Here is a 27,988-nt window from a genome sequence, read left to right as displayed (position 1 = left end):
GGCTTTGGTGCCAAATAATTACTAGCATTTCCTGTTGACATTATTTATTCATCATTGCTCATGAAAAGCATGAGTTTCATCTCCTTCCTTGATCTGGTTCATGAACTTTTTTCTTTGCATCTGAGAGACTTCAGAGGTCTTCATTAACTTGAAACTTTGAAAAGCGAAATAGCTCTCTTAGATTTCACCTTGGTTATTTGATTTGTTAAGAGGGCTTGTAGTCTAAAAATTGTAATAAATATTTCTGGGTTGCAGGTTGGTCAAGATTCTCCCAGTGGGTTATTTTCAGAGGTGGTATTCAGCAGGTTCTGACCAGTTTTGGAGAACCGGTTGCGGAAATTTTGAGTAGTTTGGAGAACTGTCAAATACCACCTCTAACTGCCCCCCCCCCATCCCAGGTCCCAGCTGATTGGCTGGGTCTTCTTTTGTTGCCCTGCACAGGAGAATGAAGCTGGAAAGCAGGTTAGTGGGGTGGGGAGGAAATGGGATTTTTCAGTATCCTTCCCCCAGGAGTGGGGAGGAAATTTTTCTGACCCACGCCCTTTTCCAACAAATCAAACATAATCCAAATAGAACAGAAACCTTGTTATGCTTTTGCAAAATAATTAGCTGTGATATGCATAAGCCTTGTCAAACTGTGCAAAACTTGCCAAAAAATAACAGACAAAAAATAATTTTCAATATAAGGATCTTCAAATACAAACTCAGGATACTGGAATGTCCACGAGGCTAGAGTTTCAAAACATCTTTGCCTTCTGCAAAGTAAGTTTGTTCACAGCTGGCTTTTATCTTCTTGAAGGAGGGGCCATTACCTTGCAGCCTTACTCCTGAGTCGCCCGTGCTATTGTAACTGCTCTTTCCTCTGAGCAATCCTGTGTGCATGCACACTTGGCACAGGCTCCTCGGGAACCTCATCACTGCTGCCAGCCCTCACAATCTCTGAAGCAGCAGTCCACTTCCTAATGGTCTTGGCCCCTCACCTGAGTCCTCACTCTCCTCAGCCGTCCGCACCTGCTGCCGGTTAACCACAACAGGAATGGAGATTTTACAGTATCCTTCCCCTGCCATGCCCACCAAGCCACACCCACAAGCCACACCCACAGAACAGGTAGTAAAAGAAATAGAATCCCAACACTGGTTATTTAGCTATAGCACCCTGAAAACAATAGCAGAAGGAAAAAGAGAGTCAGGTTTAGAAACTCTGTGAACCATTTGCGAAGGTGTGCAATCTGATAGGTATCCAAAGTGAAAGACTCTTATTATTGGAAAGGTTTTTATTTAATTCAATACATGGAGATCATCATACCAGTCTTTGTAAATTCTGATGTTTAGATGTAAATGACCTCTGCCTTGTTTAAGCTATCTGGCAAAAGAAAATGAGCACAGCAAAAGGTAGGGAAGGACCCTTTGTCCTTCAAATCTCAATTTCCTATTTTCAGGGGCATTATGACTGGATTGAGATGCTGTACTGATTTAGCTATAAACTATGATTTACAAACCATATTGGCTCAGTTCACAGAACACATTCAGACAAAACCTTTTGAAAAGAAAGATGGCATATAAATCAAACCAACAAATAAAATGAATAAATGAAGTTGAACAGGCCACATTATGGTTTTGTTTAATGTTTAAGCCCATCCTCTGTTTAAGACATTCAGGAATGGCACTTTCCACAGGCAGCATAAAGTGATCCAACCATTAAACTATTTTCTTTATTCTTTCTGCTGTTTCTAGAGACTGAGCCTATTGATGAACAACAGAATGATGTAGAACGGTGCCCTTCATAGCCAAATCTCTATTATGCATAACATAATTCTCCCAACAAATCCCACAGCTGTTTAGAGACTTTTTTTTAGTTCAGACCCAATGTATTATCCACTGAAAGCTGTAAGACTGACATACCTAATGTATCTAACAACTCAATACATTATTTTCCCCTTATCACTTTCCCTAACAAAGAGAATCTCCCCCCCCCCCCCCCCCCCCCCCCGCCCCACCCCCTTGAAATCTGAAAATTATCATCCCTATTCTAACACCAGGAACCTTACTCACACGTTGGCAGCCCAAGAGGGCAATTTGTTTCATGGGAGGGCCTTTTCATCAAACAGTTTGAAGAGGGGTGAAAATATGTTTGGTACATACAGACAAGAAGTGATGAAATAGACAGCTGGGTACAAAGAATACTCGGCTATTGAATGGACTGGATGCAGGAAAAGCAAATTCTGTCTAATTTGCATTCCCTAACATTAGATGCACAAAATTATAGACATGAAGATAATCATAGGACAGATGTCAGCATAGATCTTGAAAAGATGAAGATAACTTGAAAATGTTCTGATTTCATTTAAACATGTGTGGTAACAACTTGTGACAAGCTCTTTACTAAGAGACATCGGTGTGCCTTGGGATGTATGTATGACTCTAACTACCTAAGATACCACAAGATATCAGAATTCCCTCGAGTAGAAACCAATCTGATGTTTGAAGTTATCATGTGGTATCTGACTATGTGTGAACATATTTATATCAAGTCTCCTTCTTTAGAAGAAAAAATATAAATACATTTATTTTCTAGTAATTGGGTAGGTTACACATTTGAGGACATTCTTATCTTTGCATTGCAAAAATGAAATCTCTTTAAGAGCAAATGAATTTGGTATTAACATCTTACACAAGGTCTTTAAAATTCCATTTGTCTTGGCTTTATGTCCTCTCAAACAAATGAATTAGTTTCATGAGGTCTCACATTTTCATCCCTTAGAAACCCTTAGGTGCTTTCCACAATTACAACAAGGTGGCCAGCTGATGCCCTTATTCCTGAACTCCCTGGTTGCTATGGGGATAGCAGCAGCACATATACTAAATAGAGATCATAAAAGTTTCAGAGAGTGGCACTGTGCAGATATCCGAACCTTGAGAAAAGAAGGAGCCCTGTAACCAGTATAGAAGCTAACTGGACCAGTTGGCTGCAAAGGGATGAAAGAGATGGATTCTGCTTCTCTCCCACCAGCAGGCTCACATCAAAGGAAGGAATAGGGACGAGTGATATTGGCCAAGCAGCATCAATAGGCCAGAATGGCACTTAATATTCCAATGCTTATTAAAGGCATTTGTGTTGGTTTTATTTAATTACCTGTAAGGGTTTTCTCTCTTGTGACAGTATATGTTCAGACTAGATAGCTGAATTGGCCAATCAGTTTGCTCAGTTATTTTATTCTCATTTTTGCATGAGTTAGCAAACTGAACAAAAAAGACATATAAAATTAATGTGAAAGCAGTTTCCCTCTAATATAAAATGTTTTATGGTTTCCCCTTAATATAAAATACTTTGTTGTTCTAACATGTGTTGTTTTGTCTATATATCCTCAATGTACAGATTTTTTTTTGGTGTGTGAATTTTGGGAATTGCAAACTACATTTCCTAATTCTGAAAAGCTCACATTTCAGCACTTAACATGTACATGTATTCTGATTTGCATTTACATTTCAGGAGTGCCCGCTGGTATGTAAAAATAATCTCAAACACATTTCTTTTCCATCCTTATTGTTAGGTAGAAATATCAAGAAGATGATTAGATGGCAGGAAGGCGTTGATGATCATTCATATCTGTCTGACCTAGATCTGGTAGTAGTTCCAGATTCCTGGTTAGTTAGTCTTTTTAGAGATGCAAGTGACTTCTAGTATTGGCACTAGAAGCAAATAGTTCTAATGTGGATAATCTTTTAAACAGAGCTGAAGTGATACTGTGATAAAATGATGGCATTTGTACCAAATCCCTATAACAAAACAAAGCTCTTGGTTTAAAGCTGTGTTGAGAGTTACTTTTATCCAAAGGAAATTTGATAATTCAAGAAATAAGCCTGAGTGCTGTAAAAAGGCAAAGGTAAAGGTTCCTCTCGCACATACGTGCTAGTTGTTTCCAGCTCTAGGCAGTGGTACTCATCTCTGTTAACAAAGCTGAAGAGACAGTGCTGTCCGAAGACGTCCCCATGGTCATGTGGCCAACATGACTAAACACTGAAGGTGCATAGAACGCCGTTACCTTCCCCCCAAGTGGTTCTTATTTTTCTACCTGCATTTTTACAGGCTTTCAAACTGCTAGGTTGGCAGAAGCTGGGACAAGTAATGGGAGCTCACTCCATTATGCGGTGCTAGGGATTCGAATCACTGAACTGCTGACCTTTCTGATTGACAAGCTCAGCATCTTAGCCACTAACTCACCATGTCCCTTTGAGCCTTCAGTGCTATTTATATACTATGGCTTCAGATGCTAAGTAAATCTCATATTTCCCAATTCTTTCCTCCTTCAAAAAACCCCAAAACTAGGATTTGGATAGAATTTCATTTAGAAACCTCTTCTTTGTATCCTCTGAAATGTGTGGACCACAACGTCCACAATTCTTGAATAATCTAGCTGATTGGAAGTTATGGCAGTTCTGATCCAACATATCTGAAAGTCACTAAGTTAGGGAAGCTTGTTTTACAGAATCCTGATTTCGGTAGCTGATTGTAGATCGTAAATTCTGTAATTCTAAGCTGTATCTTGAAGAAGCTATGTAGTCACCAGGAGCCCAAAACAATTTGATTGCACATAGTCAATCAATCAATCAATCAATCAATCAGTCCAACTTGAAGGACACTGGAATGATTAAATGCATGGCTACAAAGGCAGTACCTTATCAACTGAATACGTTGTTATTATTTGTTGCAAAACAGCTGAAAGGAGATTTGCCAAATGCTATATTAATGGATAATAATTTTAATGTTGAAAGAATAAAATTCTTGTATCTATCACTACATTGTAAATGACAGAGAGGAAATAAAAAGCTTTCATGATTTTTTAAATTTTATACATTGTAATCCTCCATAGGCTGATTACTAGTGATTTAACTTTTACAATGCCTTCACAAACTCATCTAAATGGTTTAGAATCAATAATACAAAAAACTATATCTGAACTATTTTTCTGCATGACTGGACCTAAAGGCAAAAAGCAACTTGCTGATATTTCCTGTTAAATTAATTCACTTCTACACTCCAGCCTCAACAGCTATTAAAAAGGAATAAATTATCAACTAAAAATGACAATTGAGCTATTTTTGCTTCTTCATCAATTACTGAAAGATTTAATAAAACTTCTAGCCACATTTTAATGCAGTGAACTCATGCATAATTTATGCAATTTATGCAGAGATGTAACTCCCAGGATTTATGATATAAAGAGTTAATCCATCCATCCCTTGGTGGACAGAATGCAGCAATACCCAGGAAACTCTACACTTGGGAGATAATTGAAAGTGCTTCTATCTACCTAACCTTCCAAGCCATTGTTAGAACTACTGAGAAAGCTGTCCTTCAGATAGAAATATTAATAGGGATCTATCTGAGATAGATTCAGCAGGATAGTTACTAAAACTTTGAGTCACAAAAGATCCATAGGAAAAACAATAAATCATGGGGGGCAAGAAAAGGAATGTTCCCTAAGGAACACCCTGAAAGCAGTGACTCTTCCTTATCTAGCAGAAACAGGGCCTAAAGGGGGCTGCCTATTTATGCATTATGTTCACTGTTGCTACCACTGCAGCCTTATTTGTGGGAAGTCCAGTAATTACTATGCCACAAGTCTTTTGTGCCACCCCTTAAAAACTATATCAAGTCCATTGATGAATCTGTTTGCCCAAGGCTCAAAGTGTTCTCTACCACCAAGTGTACACATAAAATAATTCTTTGAGCCAAAGTCAAAAGGGTGGGGTGGCTCACGTGATTAGGACACTGAGCTGACAACAGGCAGACTCACATTTAAGAGTACTGCCAGATGATGGGGTGAGCTCCTGTCACTCACTCCAGCCCCTGCCGACGTAGGTGGCTGCGAGGGATGGAATTTCCTTGTGTGGTACCATTATACATAAAGAAAGTTGCTGATCTGATCCTGAAATTGGACAGAAGCCTGCTATAGGAGCTTGCAGGATAAATAAATCCATGGAAATCAACTTCAGAAGTGCTATAACAATGTCCTTAACTTTGCCAGCTTGATAAGGAATATTATAGTTTATTTCAAAGCTTGGGAGTTCCTAGAACAGGAATAGCAACCTTATCTTTGTATGGTTATTGACCCAAATGTAGCTCCTTCTTGGATGGTACCAGCTTACCAGGTTCACCACAAGGCCATATTACTGAAATGTTGGGTAGATACTACTGTATTTACTGCTGGCACCTAGATAAATGGTATCACTATGTCCCTTGTGCCCGCAGCACTCCCCCCACTCCTGGGGTGTGGATGTTAAACTGAAAAAGAATGCATTTAGGAGAAACCATATCTGTATGAAAACCTAAGGAACCTTTGATGGGAGGGTTCATGTTAGACAAATGGTTTTGACAAACGTAGATAGTGATCTTGTACAATTTCTGCTATTGACTTTAATTTCTTCATCCTAAGGTCCAGTGCCTGATGAACTGATCCAGGCTTGATGTTCAGGGTGGTTCTTTACTCTCCATGCCCTTCAGGCCTCTTTCCAGCAAGTATTTTACAGACTGCTCCAAGATGAGATATTTATCTTTGCTCCTGGACTTTCACTATTTAATATGAAGAGACTATGCAGAAGTTCCTCTGCCTGTTTTCTTTCTTGTTCAGGGCTACAGGCAAGAACTTTTTTCTTACCCTTTGCTTTTTTCACCAAAATCAGCTAAACTACTCCTCTAAACAGCTTCTTCGGAAAGGCTTTTGCTGGTGGTTCATAGCCACAGCCTTACCTGGAAAAAAATTTTTTTAAGGAAGTGGGAAGGTGCCACCACCTTTTCTGAAGCACCTTTTTTGGCTTCAGATCCAAAGATCTGTTTGTCCTTAATATATCTCTACCTTCTTTTGATGATGGAAAAGTATCTACTTTAGCTGTTCTTACAGTAAAACAATTTTTTCAAAAGATGAATTTCTTATGCCTTCACAAATGCCTGAACAGCCCCTGCTTTATCCAAACCCATCAAGTCTTCCTGATCAAGACTGCTATGATTTGTAGCTCCATCTGTCTTTACTTCAGTCAATGTTCTTCCCCAAACTCTTGTCTGTGGTAAAAAGCTTTTTTCTCTCTTTCCAGATGGATGAAGAGCAGGAAAAGAAAGACTGTTAGGCCCAATGGGAATCTTAACAATGATAATTGGGTTGGCTGTGCAAAAAAGGCACCATCTGTTTTAGATAAATAATTAAGCCAGGTACCATATTGACAGACAGGCACCTCAGAATTATTATTCAAAAATAAAACTCAAAATCATTTTTATATTCTTGATAAATCTGGGAATAGGGGGCATGCAAATTAAAAGCAAATCAACAACAGACTCCAACTTTTTAACTGAAATATAAAACCTAATGCTAAATTGCTGCACTTGTGGGATGTGCAGATTATGGGTAAGCCTCAACAGTCAGTTTATAGTATGCAGCGGTTATATTTCAGATTATCATGCAACTGAATGAATGAATGGCTTAATACTATGAATTAGACCCATTACAGCAGAACTTTCTCTTGTAGTGTTTTCTCTATATCTGGCTAGAGAAAATCAAAGGTTTCATAATAAATGTATATTAAGAAAAGGCCAGAATGTTGTACTGAAGAGAGTAAAGAGAGTTGTTGTGGTTAGCCAGCAGCAAGTGCAGACGGCTGAGGAGAGCGAGGACTCAGATGCGGGGCCAGGACCATAAGGGAGTGGACTGCTGCCTTCAGAGATTGTGCGGGCTGGCAGCAATGAGGAGGAGGTTCCCGAGGAGCCTGTGCCAAATGCGCATGCACGAAGGATTGCTCGGAGGAAAGAACAGTTACAACAACATGGGAAACTCAGGAGTAAGGCTGCAAGGTAGTGGCCCCTCCTTCAAGAAGATAAAAGCCAGCTGTGAACAAACTTACTTTGCAGAAGGCAAACACGTTTTGAACTCAGCCTCGTGGACATTACAGTTGGTATTTGAAGACTCTTGTAAACTATTTCTTATCTGTTGTTTTTTGTCAGACTTGAAAAAACTTGGCAAGGCTCTTTCTTGTCAGAGCTAATTAGTTGAAAGCAGCCTTTTATCTGTGAAGAAACAGGATTCTTAGCCGAAACTTAAACAGAATATATTGCTGCCTTTGTCTTGTGTTTGCTTTCTTGGAACCAGGTTTTGGTCAGAACAGGTTTAATTATGGATTCTTAAGTCTAAATATTTATTCAAAATTTATGCAGCCTTCAAAAAGCACTGCTCAATTTACCTTGTTTTATTTTAAGTGTATGCAGGAAAAAAAACCCACAGTATAGAGCAACTGCTTGCTATTTGAATTTTTCATAATTAATGTAAGATATAGTATATTTTGTTCATTTGGAACAATTCAGCAGTTCAACTCTAATAATGTATTTAAAATATAACACTATCACAGATTTTTTTCCCCCACACCTTTTTGCACTAAAGCTGTTCCTATACTGTATAATTTTCTTGGAGCTGGTAACTTGAGAAGGATCTAACAGCCTTTCCAGTTAAAAGAGTGCACACAATTGGAACTGTTAAATGAGGGAGATAGCATTTCCCATGGGTATATACTTAAAAGAGAGATCAGGCTTCATTTCTGAGGAATTAAGATAATGGAGAACTAAAGCCATTATGGAAACAAATCCATCCATTAATATTCCACAACGCTTTTTAATAACCCTGCCACTTATCCCACCTAAAATGGTAAATTCGGCAGTTTCCCAATTACAATTCAATTGCCTTTTCTTGGTCACTCAGATATGTTACTTGCTCATCATATATGAATGACTCTTTGCAAATTAATTCTGAAAGTATTGTATATTTGCTTTTAATCCCTCTGAAAACTAACAGTTAAATAAAAGACTTGGCCCTTTAAAAGTTCCATTGGCTTTGTTTTAAATCTCTAACCCTGGCTTCAGTTCATATTGTTGAAATACATGATTCTTCCTCTGCTTAAAAAAGAAAAAAGAAAGAAAATATATAAAAGCTACAAACATAGAGCTTGTGAAGATGCAATCACCATTCCCACTTAACATTTTTAACATAATCCAACAGCTACCAAATGATTCCCAGTTCACATTACTTTTTCATACTTATACAGAACATTGTGCTGACATGGAAGATTTAACTCATCATTCAAGCAACTGCAAGACAGCACAGAGTATCTTTCCCAATTATCAGTGGACAGAATAGTTTTCATTTCAGCCAGATCAGCATTTCCAAACTAGCTTCTGCTAATCCATGTGAATCTCTTGTAATAAATGGAAAGGAGTTAAGAAACCTGAAAGTTGAACATCTCCAGGCTTAAGCAAGCCAGACTTTTAAAAGGCATTCAAAGTTTCTCAGGGAACAAAGTCTATAAATCTAATTAATTAGGTTTTCACACATCTACAGAATCTCAAGTAAGTTCTCCATTTACCATACTGTATTGGGATACAGCCTGTCAGCTCTTCTCTCTGTAACCAGAACCACCTTAAGCATATCAGTGTGGACTACAAACGCAAAAGCAGTCCTCCCTCAAAAAACATTTAGTAGATAAATGGGACATTTACTGCATGTTCCCAGCAACCAGTAGATTCAATCTGTATTGTAAAAAAAATATCAGAACTTAAAAAAAGGAAGAGGGCAAGAACCAGCCTACAATGGAAGGGGGAGGGAATGGGCTGAATTAGGACCCAAAAGCAATCCAAGTCTCAATGCAGTAGAGCAGGGGTGTCAAACTCGCGTCATTACGGCATCATCGCATGATGTATCGTGACATTTTTTAATCCCTTCGCTAAACTGGGCGTGGGCTTGGCCAGCGTGTGATGCATCTGGGCCACCCTGCAATAGAACAAAGGCATACTGGAGATGCTGGGAACATCTCACCTTGTATAAAATGCTCTATTATCATACACAATCACAAATATATGATTTGTAAGTATTCTGTTCTTAACAGTTGTGGACTTCAGTTGTTGACTGCAGGGATTCTAGCCTCAGTTTTCAATGTTGGTTTCTCTTCTGCTTTATCACTATGCTAAGTTACTTTGTCCAGGTAACTGCTACCAAGATTGCCCTTGCAAAATAACACGTAGTAGCTAATAATTGTATGCTGAGCCAGATAGAACCCAATAAAATGGCCCAGAGAAAAAATATGTAAGAAGACCAATTAATTAAAAGAAATTATCTAGTATTTGCAAATATATAAGATGGAAATCTAAATCCATACAGACCTCCACACATATCTAATCATTCTAAAAAAAACAATACTTTTTTATTTTAAAAAAGGAACAAAGCAAAGAGAAGTTAAACACTCAGCCTTACTAAAATTTCATTTACAATTTCTTCACACAGATGGGTCATATTAAACAAGTACGTATCACCTGTCTCTCTTGTAAAAATAAAGTAGTTTAAACAGGCATATGGAAATATAAAATTACAGATGGGCCTTTTCTTGGACTTTTGTCCTTGTTTCCAAGGCAACAAGACTCAATGTCATCTGCTAGTTGCCATAGCAATTTCACCTGATTTCTGGTTGAGCAGCATATTGGGAGATAAAGCAAGGAAACTCCCTTTGCTGCTATAGAGTTCCTGGCTTTATAGATTAAAATCCTGGGGGATATGAGAAATGAAATTGATTCAGAAGATCCCAAAGAAAGGACTCAGCTACCAATACGGTTTCTCAATCAACTATTTTAATTTCACTCAAATTACGAGAAGATCTTCTCATGCACCAAAGCAGGAGAGAGCAAACTTTGGGTAGTGCTGCATTTAATGTTTTAATCAAAGGACAAATGTTGCAGTGAATGGGAGACTAACAATAGTAGAATAATGGTTATGTTTGGCAGGTAACACTGCATATGATTTCCTATATGTCCTTTCTTTTTTACTTTCTTTTGGTCTCATTTTTAAATAATTTAATTATATGCCACCTAAAATAGTAGGAAATAGTGTAGCTGGTTTTGTTGACTGTTTTGTTCTTCTCAGAGGTGCCTTCAACTTGTCTTTTCTGGAAGTTTGTCATTCACATTGCAAGCCTGCTAAGCTTGTCAGAAATTACCCAAGGATGGCTAAATGTTTCTATATGGATAAATCTATAAAGACACAAGAGTTAAAGTTCATCTTGAATGAGCTTCAACAGCAATAGTATCAACAAAATTTGGCAGGGCAGTCAAACCCATTGACAATCACTAAAAAGACATTTGGGTCCATGATAACAAGGATTATAAGGTTGTATCCTCTCTACCTTTTCCTAAAATTAATGCCCCATTACTAGTTATCTGAAAATAAAATATACTGGAACGGCCCTTCCTGCAGGTAGCTTGTCTTTCCCCCTCTTCCATTCTTAAGTAGTGTGTTATAGGCAGATTTTTTTTAAAACAAAAGTAGTGCTGTGTGTTTCTCTCTGTGCGTGTATAAGTGTTGCAGTGGTTAAATTGCAGTAATGCAGACTAATTTTGCCCATAGCCTGGAATTCGATCCTGTCTGGCTTTAGGTTGACTCAGTCTTCCATCCTTCCAAGGTTGGTAAAATGAGGACCCAGAATTTGGGGGGCTGACATTTATAAACTGCTCAGAGAGTGCTGTAAAGCACTGGGGAGCTGTATATAAGTCTAAGTGCTATTGCTATAGTTTTATATAACCATAATGTGGTGATTTAGTTATATAAATGATATCACATTTTTAAAGAAATATGGAATTAGAATATTTTTAAAATTTAGTAATTCAAGTTTAAAGAAGGAGGAGGAATGTATATTTAACCCTTGTGACACAGGACCCCTAATTTCCAAAAAGGGAAATTATAATAATAAAAAGCTAATACAAAGTAAATTTAGAAAGGAAAAGAATAATAAAAAAAGAATAAGTGTAAGCAAAAAGAAAAAGGTGGAAAGAATAAATAGGATAAAGAAAAAAAAGAAATATATAAAGAAGTTACTTTCAATCTTTATTACAGGTAGAGACAAATTTAGTAACCCTTCACCCACATAAGGTTTCAAACAGATCTCTCTCATGCCAAATCCCATTCCTTATCTATACACAAATCCATATAACAATGCTTGATGCCCTTTATAAGGTTTCATCCATGGTTGCAAACGACATGGCCAATCCCTTTGTCTCCTAACACTCAAACGACTGGAGGATCACTGTTCTGTGGTCTCCTCTTGAGGAAGAACCATTTGGAGCATATGTAAGTGATCTCCAAGCTTCTTGTAACAAACACTGCAGGTATTTCATTTGGAAGAAGTTGCCAAGAAAGAAATGCAGGTGAAAAGAAGCAATTCTTAAACCCTAAAATGATAATTTTGCACTATAATGCACTATTATATAGTAAATAAAGAGAGCCAGACTGATGTAATAGTTAAGGCATTGAGCTATAAACTGAGAGATCGTGAGTTCTAGTCCTATTTGAGGCATGAAGCCAGCTGGGTGATGTTGGGCCAGTCATTAACTCTTAGTCCTAGGAAGAAGGCAAGATTATTGATAAAAGAGGAAATTTCTCAGTGCAGCAAAGTACCTGTCAATCTATTCTATTTACAATCAATTGTATAACATGTAGTTGGATCTTTGGAACTTTGATATCCTGAATTTAATCATTTTGGGATTTCATATTTCCTCAAAAAATCTAGGCAAATGAAGTCTGATTGGATTAATAATTTTTCTGCATCATGGTTTTGAGTATACTTTTATTTTGATTTTTGCTGCACTACCCATATGTTTTCATCCAACTTGCCCAAAATAATGTTCTTTCAGGTGAGATTCCAACACTACTCAGACAGGCATTCATTCTCCACCTGACCTCCTTTACCTAACTCCTACCTGCTCCTTAGTTTTACTGTACCTTGGAAGGATATTTTAAACAATGCATTCCTTCTTTTGTATATCTGCAGCTTAACGTCATAGTATTGAAAAACCAAATAAAATAAACCAAACATGGAAATGCATTGATGAATTTAGATCTTACATAAACCCATTAGCTAATTACAAAGCCATATATCCAAGCTACTACTTTTCAGTTTACCAAGCTTCTTGAACGAGCAATTTACAAGGTAAGCATATCTTAATTTACTTTTGTCTTATTTATATGCATAATCAGACTGAAGCAGAACACTGAAATATGCAGCCTGATTGAAGAGTTTCTCCACAGCAGGAAACAAAATTAAAAATCAATGCAAAATATATTCAAAGGTCCATGTGAGCTTAGTTTCTCCAACTGTGGTCTAAGCTACAATATGTACATATGCCAGGTGTGTGTGGGGGGGAGGGGAGAGGACAGACAGATTCATGTGGGGTCAAATTAGCCAAGCTCTCCTGACAGCCCCTGTTCTTACACAGTGCTCTGTGGTCATAAAACAAAGCACAACTGAGTAAAGAAACATAAAAACTGAGTATCCCATTGTGAAAAGGGAAGTAGGTGAAGCACATTGATTAGCAGCTGCCAAGCTGGAAGTGAATAATTCACAAGAAGCCAGCGAGACTCTCCAGGGCCTTCATTCTCTGACTTACTCAATCAGATGCTTTCTATGAATTCTAAAAGACAGTTTGGTTATCTTGCTGCAGTCAAAATCATGTGTTTGAAAATCATGAGAAAAATATAATGAAATATTCCCCAACCTGCCATCTAACCTAATTACAGCTTCCAAAAGACAAATATTTATCCAGTTCATTTGCTTTTGGTATCAGATTTGTTTTAATCTCTGTGGATCCTGTTTCTAAAATATATGATACTGAATCTTTAAAACAAAAAGTTCTTAATGCCAGCAAAGAGATATAAGAGTGGAAGAACAGAAGTGAAATTATATATGTAAACTGATTGCTAAACATCTCTTATTATATTATTTTGATAAAAACAACTTTGGAAAATGTATTGTAATATTTACTAGCTTTTATGTGAGTTCTTTTACTCCTAGATTTCCCATTTAAATACAATGATGACATAATAGAGTTCAATTAATAGACCAAGAAATAATCATGAGAGACAAAAATAGCTCACAATTATGAAAACAGACAGAACAAATCCTAATAGGAAATCAGTGCAACAGTTTACATGTACTGTACCAATACAATTGCAGATAATGTACTGGAATTTTCTACTAGGAACAAATTGTTGATGCCAAGACTTCCAGAGTTGTCAGAATCTACAAATGTTTCCTTCAGTCAGCTGCCCAAGTACACACAAGTAATAATGATTAACATGCAACAAGGAATCATTATGACCTAAAATGAATGCTTTCATTTGCGCTAATCAAGGGTTGTTGAGGGTTTTTTTGTGCCTACAGTGCCAATCGTTAACAATGCTGACTCTAGCTTTCTGTTGCCTTCCACTTGGTATACTTGTACCTCTGGCTCCTTTAGCTGCCTGAGGTTAATGAATTCCTTGTCACTGGCTATTTCTTGCCACACAGGCTGTTTATGGCTGATCTTCAACAGAAATTTCATTCCCAGGGAGGGTGGTATCTCTTTTTACTGAAATCCTGATTGCATGCCATGTGAGAAGGAAACAGAACTGCACATACAATAGCAGCTTTGTGTGAGATTTAGCAAGTCAAAGCAATGAAGATTCCAAAGAAATGACTTTCCCCAAATGGCTTTCTCCACAAGTTATCTGGCACTGGCGTGCACTATTCAGTCCCTAAGGCTAATCCAGGGATGGACAGTGATGTTGAGAGCAAATGTTTTCAAACTAAAAAACAAAAGGGCACAAAAGAGTATTGCAAGTGGGTGATCTTATTTAGACACCACTACCAGTATGCTTCTGTGATAACAATTTGCTGTGCTACACTTGTAAAGAGGTGGGGAGAGTTCTGATTTCATGATAGGGCATTGGTTTCTATCTAGAAAAGGAATTACATTGATTCTCAGCTGCAGTGTCTTACATGTTCCTCATAACAAGTATCAGCCCAGGATATCCAGCCTCCTTGCTTAGGAATGGATATCCTAGGAGACCCATTTTTGGCATTTCTATTTTCATATCTAACCAACAATTTATTGTTTCTTCATATAAAATTTTATTTTAACCTGTATTGTTGCATTTTTCACACTATTGCAATATATTATGTTGCAAAATAAAGAGCGATTGTTAATGCTAGCTCTACAGAATGGAAAGGGCTGCAATGTGTGAGTTTTGCCTATACTGTAGTATTTTACTATTGTACAGCAACATTTCTAAAACTGCATGCAAAGACATCACCAATGTGGCTCATGCTTATCACAATCCAGCATCAATTCACTTGGAAGACAAAGCAGCATTTGGTTGGAACCTCACTGTTGTAGCAGTTCTCCCATATGGCCCCTGATTCAACAACCACACTCAAAGAATGGTTTTGGTTTTTATCTTAGAAAGAAATATTGGATAGAGTCCCACAAGATTTCTTCCTCTGTCCAATGTTATTTGCTATTGTTATTATCTAGAGAGTAATTTGCTTATCAAATTTACAAATGAAACCAACTAAAGTGGAATTGGCTAATAGGAAAAATCATGATTCAAAATCATCCTGAATACATTTAAACACTAGGACAAATCCAATGGGGCAATGTTCAAGAATAAGAAGGGTTAAATCCTACATGTGAGATGGAAAAGGGACAGGATTAGAGAGAGAGATACTTCTGGCCACAATGTATGTGAGAAGGATGCAGGGATCATAGTGAACTAACATTTCAACAAGAATATGTGGTGTGATTCCATAGCTAAAATGTCTTAGGAATCTGGAGGTACATTGTATCCAAATCATAGAAAGGAACAGTTTAATTTTGTTGATGTTAATAGTTATTAAATATCAAACAGTGTGTCTAGAACAATGATGGGCTACCTTTAATGTTGGCCCTCAACTTACAATGGTTTAGCAACTGTTCAAAGTTACAATGGCACTGGAAAAAGTGACTTATAGCTAGTTGTCACATTTACGACTTTCACAACATCCCCATGGTCATGTGATTAAAATTCAGACACTGTGCCACTGACATATATGTATGATGTTTGTATAGTCTCAGGGTGATGTGATGATCATTTGTGACTTTCCCACCTGGCTTCTAACAAGCAAGATCAATGGGGAAATTCTCTTAACGACTGATAATTCACTTAACAACTGTAGTGGGGGAAATCATAAAATCAGGCATAATTCACTTAGCAACTGCCTTGCTTAGCAATGGAAGGGAAGTGGTAATTATAAGAAAGATTTAGTATATTCACTAACTAGCAGAATACTCCTTTTGCTTTAAATTTCCAAGGATTGCTTGGAGGTGGGGAAGGAAACAAATGTAGCAGTAGTTGGAAATCTATCCTGAGAGCTTCAATTTTGCCTACAACCCTTCCTCCAAAATAGTGTTCCAGAGACACTACTGGAAGTTAACAGATTAGCTGGATTCAGTGTCTTCCCACATTTCTTAACTAAATCTGACATTCTTTACAAAGACTAAAGTTGATACAACAGAAAAGGGTGTAATGTCCATACGTTTCCCACCTTGAGTTGCACATGACTTTTGGAAGTAGCTACAACCCACAAGCTACTATATATATTTACACTGTTAAAAGTTTCTGAACAGACTCACTGAACGTCATTTAGAATCACAGAATTATAGAAGTAGAATGGCTCATTTGAATTAACATCATCTCTATGCAGTTCAAATTAAAATTGTCTAGCCTCAAGCTAAGCTTATTGGGTGAAGGAGACTCCACCACCATTCTATATAATAGGTTTCATTGTCAAACTGCTGTAATGTACACCTGGAATTGGTCTTTCTATAGCTTACCGTATTTCGGTAAATCTATTATACCATGATCTGTCCTCTGTGATGATAGAGACTAGATCTTGGTTTTTTTTTCCGAGATACTTAAACAGCACTATCTTTATCCCCTTCAGTTTGTTCTTCTCAAGGCTATATGTGATTGGTTCCTTTGTATCATCTTTATGGGATTTAGGTTTGAGTGCTCTGATCATCCACAGTGCCCTTTCTAAACCAGCTCCAATTTTTCTGAATGATCCTTAAAGAATGAGAAACAATCAGTGATGGGATTCAAAATTTTTTACTACCGGCTCTGTGGACGTGGCTTGGTGGGCGTGGTGTGACTTGGTGGGCATGGCTTGGTGGGCATGGCAGGGGAAGGATACTGCAAAATCCCCATTCCCTCCCCACCCCACTAACCTGATTTCCAGCTCCATTTTCCTGTGCAGGGCAACAAAAGAAGACCCAGCCAATCAGCTAGGACTTGGGAGGCAGAGAATAGATGGGGGCGGGGCCAATCAGAGGTGGTATTTGCTGGTTCTCCGAACTACTCAAAATTTCTGCTACTGGTTCTCCAGAACTGGTCAAAACCTGCTGAATACCATCTCTGGAAACAATACATAAGCATTACCTCCATCTTCTTAATCACATTTTTAATGAGAAAGTTGAAGAGTTTAAAAACTGATTATGTCATTGCTAACCATTACAGCTGATTACTGATTATGGCATTGCTAGCCTTTATTGAGGAACAATTAATAAATTCTTAAATACCATTTTCTAGACAAATATAATAGTTAGCTTCTAGATTCATAAACCCACAAGGGACATATGTAAGCAGCCAAGTTGTAAGCTTCTCGGCATTAATGAAAAGACCTGTTTTCTTGCAAGAAAGGCTGCTAGAAATCTTGCCTTATGTGGATAGGGATGTACTGATTCTAAATAGGAATTAATTCAGTCGTTAGAATTTTTACAACTTCATCCTTTGCTGAGAAAATTGTTCCAAAAAGCAATCTTTCCTTTTAGGTATCTCCTCTGAAGCTATATAACAATGATGGCAAACCTTTTTGTTGTGGTGTGCCAAAAGCGTGCGCATGCACACTGGCACCCACAATGCAATGCACCCTGCCTCCCCTCCGCATGTGCGTGCAACCCCCCCTTACCTGCACTACACATGCATCCCAGCTGATTTCTGTTTCAGGCCTTTTTCGCCCTCCCGAAGGCTCAAAGGATGTCTCTGCAGCCTTGGGAGGCAGAAAAATGGGACTTCCAGAAATACCAGAAGTGCCCATTTTCAGCCCCCAGAGGGCCTCTGGGGCCCGGGGCAGGCCATTTTCGCCCTCCTGGGGGCTTGAGGGAAGCCTCTGAAGCCTTTGGAGACCGAAAAACAGGCCTGTTTTGGCACTTCCGGTATTTCCGGAAGGCCCGTTTTTCGGTCTCCTGAGGCTGCAGAAGCTTCCTTTGAGCTTCTGGGAGGACAAAAAAGGCCGAAAATCAGTTGGGGGGGCGCACGCATGCGCAGTGAAGGTAAGTTTGGCTGGGCTCACGTGCCCACACAAATGGCTCTGTGTGCCACCTATGGCATGGTTTGCCATCATGGCTGTATAATAATCATAACATTTAGTCCACATTTACTAATTAATTAGAATGTAATAGGGTATTTTGTCATATGTTTTGCTAAAATCAAGATCTATTATTTTGGTAAGAAACTTTATTCACTGAATCCACTCAGGGCCATACCTGCAAGGAAGAAGAGACATTACAGGAGATTTGGGAAATACAAAAATAAATGTCAAGTAAATTTTTTTCAAAGAAGTATTCACAGACTACTGACACTGTAGTTGCCTCAGTCTACCAATTTTTTAAATATCCTACTGACCTTCAGTAAGAAAGAAAAAAATATATCAATCTGTATAATCATCAAAATTTATTATGCTCTTGTGAAGCAAAGCTATTGAAAAAGACTTGGAGGAAGATTTTTTTTTTAAAAAAAAGCTGCTCTAAGTACGTGCAAGCAAATCTGTTCTAGATGTAATTATTCACAATCTCCCTTTGAGGACCCAGAGAATACAGACTCGGCTATCCAGCAGCTTTGACATTCATGCTTTGATTGTTACAAGGTTTTAGCAGCTCAAGCCATGGATGTTCTGCCTTACTAGAGCCAAGGTCTGTTCTGCAGAGTAGAATAAAGACAACCAGGAGTGCATTTTATTTAGGGTGACAAGCAAGCAAGATGTCCTTCCCGACTGTTGGAATTAAATATATTGTGGAACTAAATGAATAAAAGACTAAGTGTTCATTTTTCTGGAAAAAATGTACACTTCATCACAGGTACCAAGCAATATATTCCCATAAACTAGCGAATTGTTCCAATCACCATTCTTTCTTGTTCACAGAAAACCTTTCATCAAATAATAATGTTGGAACATGGTGTGAAGAGAATTATAATATAAAGCTACTTCTTGATTAAAACACAACATTTAACCATTTAAATAGTATTTAATTGTGGATAAAGAAAGCCATTTCCTTAAATCATGTTGTGCCACCTCATCCTGGCAGGGATGAGAAGAATGACAGGAGTGTATTCCAAAAATATATACTCCTAGCAGGATCACCCAAGGTGTAACAGTCATCCTAACTACCTAGTTAAAGGCATACTGCACAGGAGAAGGCAGTGATAAACCATTCCTATATTTTACCAAGAAAAACACATGATTAGAAATGATAAAATGATGGACAATATAGTGCCAGAACATCTCATTGTCTTTATCAGAAACTTATATACAGGTTAGGAAGCTACAGTATGGGCAGAACATGGTGAAACTCACTGTTTACAGCGTTGTATACTCTTCCTTTATTTATTCAACATACATGCTGAACATATATTAAGAGAAGCTTGGAAGAAAATAAGTGCAGTTTTAAAATTAAAGGAACAAAAAATAACCTGACCTATGGTAATAGCACTATTCTAATAGCCAAAATGCAAAACAACCACTTGGTTGAGCTGGCTATAGAAATTGAATGAATAAAAGAATGAATCAATGAAAGAAATCTAAGCACAGAGCACAGAGAAAAAAATGGAACTAAAATTAAATATGAAGAAAACCAAACAAATGACAACAACTAGAATAAACCAGCCTCAGAATTGACAATGAAGATATTAAACTGGTGAGTAGCTTCTTCCTTTTATCATCAATTGTCAAGTTGAAATACACTGCAGACCAGTACTTGATAGAGTAGAAATACTTGGATAAGACATTCAAATGCTGTAACATGTTTATATCTACAATGATAAAAATTGTGCAAATCATGGTATTCTCCATGACATTCTATGGAAGTGAAACTTGGACTTTAAAGAAGCAGAATAGGAAGAGTATTAAGCTTCTTGAACTTTGTTGTTGAAGAGAATATGCTGGACAACCAAGAAAATAAACCGATGGATCACTGAACAAATTAATCCAAAGTTCTTACTTGAGGCACGAATGACTACTTCAATCACATTATGTGAAGACTTAGCTCTCCAGAAAAGACTGTAATGCTGGAAAAGATAGAAGGAAAGAGAAGAAGAGGATGACCAGCCGCAAAGTGTATAGACTAGGTTACTATAGCAACGAGTAGAAAATCTATCCAGGTTAGGGGTAGATCATGATGGAGAAAATCTATCTATATAGTTGTAAAAGTTAAGAATGACTTGATGGCACATAATCAATCAAAACAGTGCAAAGTTGGAAATAAATGAATGTTGGGTTTTATTTAGAAAATGAGCGCTATTCTTTCACTTTGAGGGCAGCTTTGGATACAACACTGAGTTCTAGGCTAAAACAAAAGAAGACAAGAGTCCAAAATGAGCTGTCCTTTGAATCACAAGGAAGCTAATTCGGAGAGGCAAAAATCTATAGTGTCATTAGTTGTCATCATTCATTAGGACTGTTCCTGAAAATTTTGCATTCAGCTTTGTTACTCTGGCTCTGCCAGGCTAAGGGCAGAAACCCCAAAATTATATTAAAAAGTAAGATTAGTTTATTTGTGTGGTTTATTCTAGAATTGCAATTAAGAGCTGGCTTCAAATCTCACACATTACTTTTAGCCCAATACTTGCATCCCTGCTGGGCTGAAAGGCAAACAGGCAACCCTGATTTGGTACCATTTCTTTCAGTATTGGTGAGCAATGCCTGACACCAGATTACTTTTCCACATCAAAATGGTAAGTTTGTCCCCATCAGGCATACTTCTTAAATAGAAATAACACTCTGTTTCCAACTGGAACACATCCTAGCCTTTAATGCCCTCAATCCTCCAAAGTGTGATATCTGAATATAATAATGTTTTCCTCTTTTTTTCCTTTCCCTTTTTCCTTTCCCTCCTCCTTCTCCGTCTCCTCCTTTTTTGCTCATACTCCTTAATAAGGAATTGTGTATCAGAGTTTCAGTTACTCACACAGGACTAAAACTTCAGAACTGTGTACTGGATAGTTTTGCAGAATTATATGTTGTCATTCTAAAATAGTAATTTTCAAATTCTGAGTAAAGCAGAGTATTTGCACCAAGATAACTTTTTCACACTAAAATAAATAACACTGATTTATGAGTTCTTATGAGCCCCCATTTACAGAAGTGTTCTTATTTAGCGGCCTTACTCCCCTGCTTTCAATTACCATAATGATGGAAATTCTGGTACTTCTCAGTATTGCACCAAATAACCTGTCCCCAAAGTAGGCTATTCATTTGTGTTTCTTCAAAGTTTTTTCCTTTTCAGTGAAGGAGTACTCTCAGTTTCGATATTAATGTCAAAATACTAGGGAAATATCTTAGACCCTTTCTTGTTATACATTATTATTGGATTTATGAATACACCATAATGTTTAGGTGTAATTCAGAAGAGTGTCCCTAATACATCAAACATGGGGGAATTATCACCCAAAAATAAATATTTTGAATTTAGTGGACAGTTATAATATTAGGAACATCAATGTAAATATATTTACATTTGTTTTTATTTAATGGCATTGCTATTGTACTCATTAAGACAAAGTAACAGAAGAAATGGCATTTTTCGTATTTGGAAATTTCCTTTATCCAAGACAGCATGAACATTGCTAGTTCTTGGTGCAGCAAGGTTAGTTGATGACAGGTTGTTATTGCATTGATGATTCTGCTTAATTCAGGTCATGAGAATTGAGGGGATGTGTTTTGACACATATAGTAAAATCTGCATGTGGCTCACATTGTAAGAGTATCAGGTTAATGGAAATTATCATGATTCAGGTTTTGGTAGCAGCTAGTAAAATAACAAAAGAATTGCCCTCCATAGAATAAGTACTCTTCATTAACAAGTCATTTTATATATCTCTTTATCAATACATATTCTTAAAGCAGATAAAAAGAATAAAAGAAATTCTTGTTTCAGGATGCTGAAATGACTAGAAATGAAACTATAGTAGGCATTTGCCTTTGCCTTTCCTTGTCTTAAAGAAATATAATCTATTTTAAAGGATGAGAGAAAACTGAAGTCCTCACCTCCAACCAGAAGTGACTTCTACTTTGTGTAGCTTAAATCACTATGACAAATAGAAACGTCAGGTTGCTGTTTCTGTTTTCAATTAATTATACTAAATATAATCATTGTCAAGAATATTTTATTCAGATGCTCCTCCAATAATTAAATAATCCTTACATAAAGTCTCAGTTATATGGAAAATAGTATTTCACTTACTCCAGATCTCTTTCTATATGTATGTGTGGATATGCAACTTGATATCATATGTGCATGGACACACAAACACAATATTTTGTGTCTCTCTAAAATGGACTCATCTGAAATACAGTATTAATCAAATAACATGGAACTGGTTGCTGATTTCCTCTCATGTTTTTTAAACAATTTCATCTCTTTTTCCTACAGTGTTTACTTAAAGATATGAAAGAAACTGATATATTGAAGTGATTTTATTCATTTGCAAGAATCCTGCAGTACAGTACCGAAATCCACTATTGTTTAATTAACAGCTTGTTCTTTATTACTTCTCTATTTTGGGCAACATGGAAAGGACAAGAGGAAGAAATGTTTCAACCAATAAAATCTCTCTTAAAAACAAATTGTTATATTTTTTTTCTACATGTATATCTAAACAAGTGCTTTCAGGAGTAGTCTATAAGGGAACTCAAAATTATGGTCTCAGATTCAGAGCTATAATTAACACACAAGCACAATGCCATACAAACTCATGTACTGACAGTCAAGTCACAATGAGCTATTGCAGGAATCAATGTAATAAACATTTAATGTGTATTCTGATGTTAAGCAGAACATGAGAAATAGGTAGAGTAGAAGACCAGATACTGAATAGTTTCCATTCTTATCCTTTACATCTCTGAGGGTATCATTGTAATGTCAAAGAAACATAATCTTTCTTAATCATTAAACAATCAATCTCTCTTTCCCTCATTTCCTTATTTTCAGAATTTACAGTATAGTCATCCAGATAAGTCAAAACATCCCACTTTTGCAAAAACTATAAATATATTTTAATTCCTAGATGTGAATGTAGTATTTTGGTTTGGATTCTAATCCTAACTTACAAATAGACTGATTTTTTAAAATTTTATGTTGAGGGGGAAAAGGCTATCTGATGCCATCATTACAGGGGACCACCGACTTCGCCAAATATTCAACATATTTATCTAATTTCTTTGATACCAATTCCCGTTGAGAACTGCTCGTCCCAACAGCCACAAACCTGTTGCAGGAAAAGCAGCATATACATGTCATAGAACTCCACTCTTTTATCTAGTAAGTCACAAAACATGACTTATATTCATGTGAACACTTTGTTTTATCATAGGAAAAACATTCTTCCATCAAACACATCCTCTGCTCTCATCATAACCATCTGCAGTAGTATTATATAGTTCTAAAGCCAAATCCAACTCCTCAGCTGTGTAGTTTTATGCTTTAATCTCTGAAGGAAAAAATATTTTCCGTTTAGAATGATTTTTAAATTTTTTTAATTAGGAAGAAAATGATATTCATTCAGTCAAGTCTGACTCTTGGTGATTCAATGGTCCAGGTAGATCTTTCTGTATTTTCTGAGCTTGCACTACTTTGAGTTGTTATATGCTCTGGCTGGTGTCAGCTTTGATAGTGAGGAAGATAATACTAAGAGATAAATCAGGACAGAATAGTCTCAATTTAAAATGTACTTAGTTTTACAATGTATAGTAGCCCACTTCCAAAAAGAACTCCAGATGGTTTACAATTAATACAAATCAAGCAGACCATCTCTAAGCTAAGTAAGACAATTTAATAATATCACCATCTATATTGATGGTGGAATAAAATAGTTTTAAGAATACCTTGGCTGGAGGCATTCTTCTTTTTAGGATTTAAAGTATTCCTCAGTAGCTTTATCTATAATTAAACAAATCATTACAATTACTCAATTAAGCTAGTAAATGGTTTGCACTTCCGAAGTCTAGTGCTATGAACAATTACTCCCAGGACACAAAATTATTCTTGCAATTTATTTTTCCAAATGATAAGTTTAAAAAATGATGAGGTAAACCGTGAACTGATGTTTCAATCAACATTATCTCATCTGACAGGATATTTCATGGAAAAGTCATATACGTTCACATTTCCTTTTATGTATGCATCTCAGGTTACAGAATGTTAGGATTTTCCTGTACTTTATGAGAAGACATTTGAAAAAGACTTATTTTTTCTATGGCATCTAGTATATGTTGCTGTTCTTCAATGAGTTGCTTTATAGGATTAATTATGTTTTCTAGTTGCCTTTTGGTTTTGTTAATATTATACAACCATAAGAATTTAGAAGGAAAGCAAAAAATAGAGGAGCACACAGAGCTATTGAACTAAATCAGGCATAGGTTTATTTAATTTTTGTCTTTTAACGACCCCGTAATCCCTTGCATCGGGGTGGAGTTGGGGCAACTGAATGGAGCTGAGTGTTTATGGCCGAATGCCCTTCCTGTCGCCAATATGGAGTTCGCAGCAGATATCTTCATATTGTGCCCAGAGAGAGAAATATCTGTCACAACCTCCTGATTCTAGGCCACGGCACCATTCTAAATCAAGCATAGATGTCGTAGGTTATATTGGATGCTCTTCTGCTAATATTGTTTCTACCAATTAGAAGGGAGAAAGAAAATGTAAGCCACATTTTACTCACATGCAGTACCTGTAGTCCCCCATTCTCGGAGAAAAGTAGGAGCAGATTGCTTATAGTATCCAGTCCCTGTGTTTATACCACAGAATACTACACCAAAAAACCCACTAAGCTTTGGTGGCACTTTTTTCATTGACTAGCCAAAGTAAAGGGCAAAATAGACTAAATGTACCAAATCTTAAATATTTTTAAAGAAGGCCCAAGCTTTCTCAACTCCAGCATCATAACATTGCCATTTTTTTATCTTTGTACCATTAAAAATGCTCATCACAAACAAAAAGCGAAATCAATTAAGATGTATATAAGTAATACAGAATACAAAAATAAATAGCATTACTGAAAAGTACCAGGTTGAATAAGACAAAGTTAGAACTAGCAAGTAATTAGATACAATAGCTAAATGAAGCTTCAGTATGAAGAGATGGTGGGCAAGTGTACACCAATAACCAGGATGTTGCAGTACAGAAATGCTACCACATTTATGTTTTAACTGCAGATTGCTTTAAAGAGTCAAGATGATTATTATAGGAAATGGAAATATACAGAACCTTGATTTAATCCAACAATACAATATCGAAAATATAAACTTAATGCAATAAACACTTCCGTACATCTCTTATTTATATTTAGATTATATTGATTTCATCATATACTTTGCTTAATGAAAGTATTAAAGAAAATGGGATGCTGATCAACCTACTTTAAGACTGCCCTGCTGTTTCCATTGTGAAATCTCTACAGCTAAGCACAGGACATTATCTCCTTCGCGATACAGAAATGGAAAGGCAAATACAAAGAGGGGAAGTGACTCATACAAACAGCAGATCTGGAAATGGGAACCAGCTTCTGAGGCTGGTTTCTGAATATGGAATTGAGCCAATCATAAATAGGAAACTCTTTGTGAATATTTTGTAGTTTTCAATTGAAACTGAATTAGAAAGTATGTAAAAATGAATTAAAAATTGAACTGGAAACCACGAAGTCTTGAATCTTCCATATTTACAATACTTATTTCAGCTGAAAGGAAATTGCTATCTGGAACTATGCATATACATTAAATTTCCTTTGTTGGACAGACTTAAGAATGAAGACTGCCATTAAATTGGTCAATTCTGTTCTTAATTCAAACAGCATACAGTGAATAGATAGTAGCCATTCTTGCTGTTATTTATAGCTATAGAACTTTTTCAGCCATGGAGAAGCTCACAAACATTCCAACTAGGCCACACAAATCTTATTAGAATAGAGCTTTGTAGAAAATTAGCAAACTATTTTCAACCACATGATCGCCTAATGGATAATCATACATGTATTCACAGTGTTTTCAAAGAGCTGTTGTATTGAAGCATTGAGTAGACCAGTGATTGCATAGCCCCAGGGCTCATTAACTGGGGGAGAAGAACATCAGATGACTCCTAAATTACTCTAAAGTTAAATTGTATGACTATCTGCCATGTGCCAAAGATTCTGTAACAGACGATTGTCCCTCCTTTCGACTGTCCCTGCCTTCGTTCCTAAAGGAAGGCAGTACTATAAGAGCATTGCTTCTCCAAGACTCAAGGAATTTTAGGAGCATTTAAATGTAATTAAGTTCATTTAAATAGAATGAATGAACTAAGCACCAATACTTGAGAAACTTCTCCTTGGAACCCTCATTGCTTTACCTCTTATTTCTATATTCACAAAATCTTCTGAAGCCTTTTAGAGCAGTGGTCCCCAACCTTTTTTGTACCAGGGACCAGTTTCAAGCAGAAACACTTTTTCAAGGACCGGCGGGGGGGGAGAAGAGATTCTATTTTCCATTCCCAAAACTTTATGTTTACCCTGCAACTAGCATTAAAGACACCTGACTGCAGTCTCTCTAGTTCTAGGTCTTGCCCAGCTATGTAGCTACAAAATTTCATGCAGATGTTTCTCTTATCTCTGTTTGGTGAAAACAGGAATTGAATGAGGAGCATTTAGTCAGTGTGTCTTCCCTAGGAAGCTCCTGTAGTCCTTGTTTAGGGATCATTCAGAGCTACGATGGACCTCTAACATCCAGCCCAGGAAGAAACTGCTTCAAAGAAGCCGGGTAGCTTTTCCTGTCGCCGGACCTCCCCCGAAGCGCCCGTTCACCCCCACCCCACCCGCCCGCGCACGGTTCAATCCAGTGCTCCGTTCTGCCTGCCTGCCTGCCTGCCTGCATTTCTGGTTGTTTCGGAGCAGCTTCGGCTGATAAAAAGAGGCGAATAGTTATTATTCTCAGCCGAAGCTGCTCCGAATCAACCAGAAACACAGGCAGGCAGGCAGGCAGGCAGGCAGGCAGGCAGGCAGAACGGAGCACTGGATTGAACCGTGCACGGGCGGGCGGGGTGGGGGTGAACGGGCGCTTCGGGGGAGCTGCGGCGACAGGAAAAGCCACCCCCCTGGCTTCTTTGAAGCAGTTTCTTCCTGGGCTGGGGGAGCAGCGAGAGAGTGACTGAGAGAGGAATGAGGCGGGAGGAAACCGAAGCTGCTTTCATTTGTGTCCTTGATCCCTGATCCCAGCAGCATTCACCGAAGGCGAAGAAAGCCGCCATTTTTTTTAAATTTTATTTTCTTTGCGGCCTGGTACAGAGTGCTCCACGGATCGGTACCGGTCCGCGGCCCGGTGGTTGGGGACCCCTGTTTTAGAGCACACATCCAAGATTTTTCCTACTTTGTTCCTACTGAAGGTTTATCACATAATTAAAACCTGATCAAGATGGCAAAAAGCTCTGCCAACAATATTGCTTGTTAAACTTTATTTTTCATTACAGTCTTCTTCTTACTCTATTAGACTCACTTCACTTGCCTAATGAAAAAAGGAATCAGCCATTTTGTGCCTGTTGGATCAAGGGCACTTGCCAGACACCCCCCCCCCAAAAAAAAACCCTGACATCTTTTGAAATAGTGGATTAAGTTATGAAACACTGAATTGGGTTATGAACTAATGAATAGTGGAAGATAATAGTGAGATCTTCATGATATTTATTTCATTGAATAAAATTATATGACTTCCATCTTAACAAATTATTCTGGACTACTCAGAATTCAGAACATCTTGCATAATATCTCATGTAAAAACACAGATGTCTCACAAGACCTTGTGTAAGAAAATCCCATGA

General features: G+C 37.4%; 1 protein-coding gene and 1 long non-coding RNA gene across 10 annotated transcripts in view; one reads left to right on the top strand and one right to left on the bottom strand.

Annotated features, from left to right (window-relative positions):
* The window catches only part of NAV1 (neuron navigator 1), a 262,874-nt gene that overhangs the window by 122,025 nt on the left and 112,861 nt on the right, over positions 1-27,988 (bottom strand). The gene's annotated exons all lie outside the window — the stretch shown is intronic.
* Positions 399-22,725, top strand: LOC148131145 (uncharacterized). The gene is made up of 3 exons (XR_015749095.1): positions 399-462; positions 20,835-20,882; positions 22,580-22,725. It is a non-coding gene; the product is annotated as an uncharacterized LOC148131145 (long non-coding RNA).

This window comes from Notechis scutatus, chromosome 3, assembly GCF_049901735.1.
Source record: "Notechis scutatus isolate UNSWTSFEM ecotype Mainland chromosome 3, rNotScu1.2, whole genome shotgun sequence".
NCBI lineage: Eukaryota > Metazoa > Chordata > Lepidosauria > Squamata > Elapidae > Notechis > Notechis scutatus.
Note: the sequence above shows the minus strand (reverse complement) of the source record. Positions and strands in the feature narration are given on the sequence as shown.